Genomic DNA, 2,197 nt, shown 5'->3' on the forward strand with positions numbered 1-2,197 from the left:
TAAGCGCAGGTACGTGTTACCACTCGTGACTGAGGGATCTCAGGGCTGTCCAGAACTGATATCAAGGGCCTCCTCATAGGCATTCTGAGACTGTCTCAAAAGGAATCAACCCTGTACGTTCAGCCGTGCCGGTTCTAATTGATTTCGTAATCCATGTACTATTGAAATCTGAATAAGACCAGGTGTGTGTTACTGCTTGTGACTGAGGGATCTCAGGGCTGTCAGTCCACTTCAGGCACCTACTTTGGCCCATTCTGTGACTGTCTCAAAAGGAATCAACCCTGTACGTTCAGCCGTGTCGATTCTAATTGATTTCATAATCCATGTACTATTGAAAATTGAATAAGACCAGGTGTGTGTTACCACTCGTGACTGAGGGATCTCAGGGCTGCCAGAACTGATATAAGGGCTTTTCATAGGCATTCTGAGACTGTCTCAAAAGGAATCAACCCTGTACGTTCAGCCGTGCCGGTTCTAATTGATTTCGTAATCCATGTACTATTGAAATTTGAATAAGCACAGGTGCGTGTTACTACTCGTGCCTGAGAGAACTCAGGGCTGTCAGAACCCTTCAGGCACCTACTTTGGGACAATCTGAGACTGTCTGAAAAGGAATTAACCCTGTACGTTCAGCCGTGTCGATTCAATTCGATTTCGAAATTCTTGTACTATTGAAATTCGAATAAGCACAGGTGCGTGTTACTACTCGTGCCTGAGAGAACTCAGGGCTGTCAGAACCCTTCAGGCACCTACTTTGGGACAATCTGAGACTGTCTGAAAAGGAATTAACCCTGTACGTTCAGCCGTGTCGATTCAATTCGATTTTGAAATTCATGTACTATTGAAATTCGAATAAGCACAGGTGCGTGTTACTACTCGTGCCTGAGAGAACTCAGGGCTGTCAGAACCCTTCAGGCACCTACTTTGGGACAATCTGAGACTGTCTGAAAAGGAATTAACCCTCTACGTTCAGCCGTGTCGATTCAATTCGATTTCGAAATCCATGTACTATTCAAATTCGAATAAGCCCAGGTGTGTGTTACTACTCGTGCCTGAGAGAACTCAGGACTGTCAGAACACTTCAGGCACCTACTTCGGGCCAATCTGAGACTGTCTCAAAAGGAATCAACCCCGTACGTTCATCCGTGTCGATTCAATTCGATTTCGAAATCCATGTACTATTCAAATTCGAATAAGCCCAGGTGTGTGTTACTACTCGTGCCTGAGAGAACTCAGGACTGTCAGAACACTTCAGGCACCTACTTCGGGCCAATCTGAGACTGTCTCAAAAGGAATCAACCCCGTACGTTCATCCGTGTCGATTCAATTTGATTTCGAAATCCATGTACTATTGAAATTCGAATAAGCCTAGGTGCGTGTTACTACTCGTGCCTGAGAGAACTCAGGACTGTCAGAACACTTCAGGCACCTACTTTGGCCCAATCTGAGACTGTCTCAAAAGGAATCAACCCCGTACGTTCCGCCGTGTCGATTCAATTCGATTTCGAAATCCATGTACTATTGAAATTTGAATAAGCCCAGGTGTGTGTTACTACTCGTGCCTGAGACAACTCAGAGCTGTCAGAACACTTCACGCACCTACTTCGGGCCAATCTGAGACTGTCTCAAAAGGGACTAACCCTCTACGTTCAGCCGTGTCGATTCAATTCGATTTCGAAATCCATGTACTATTGAAATTCGAATAAGCCCAGGTGCGTGTTACTACTCGTGCCTGAGAGAACTCAGGGCTGTCAGAACACTTCAGCACCTACTTTCGGGACAATCTGAGACTGTCTGAAAGGAATTAACCCTGTACGTTCAGCCGTGTCGATTCAATTCGATTTCAAAATCCATGTACTATTGAAATTCGAATAAGCACAGGTGCGTGTTACTACTCGTGCCTGAGAGAACTCAGGGCTGTCAGAACCCTTCAGGCACCTACTTTGGGACAATCTGAGACTGTCTGAAAAGGAATTAACCCTGTATGTTCAGCCGTGTCGATTCAATTCGATTTCGAAATTCATGTACTATTGAAATTCGAATAAGCACAGGTGCGTGTTACTACTCGTGCCTGAGAGAACTCAGGGCGGTCAGAACCCTTCAGGCACCTACGTTGGGACAATCTGAGACTGTCTCAAAAGGAACTAACCCTCTACGTTCAGCCGTGTCGATTCAATTCGATTCCGAATCCATGTAC

This window comes from Tremella mesenterica (assembly GCF_000271645.1).
Source record: "Tremella mesenterica DSM 1558 unplaced genomic scaffold TREMEscaffold_24, whole genome shotgun sequence".
NCBI classification, from domain to species: domain Eukaryota; kingdom Fungi; phylum Basidiomycota; class Tremellomycetes; order Tremellales; family Tremellaceae; genus Tremella; species Tremella mesenterica.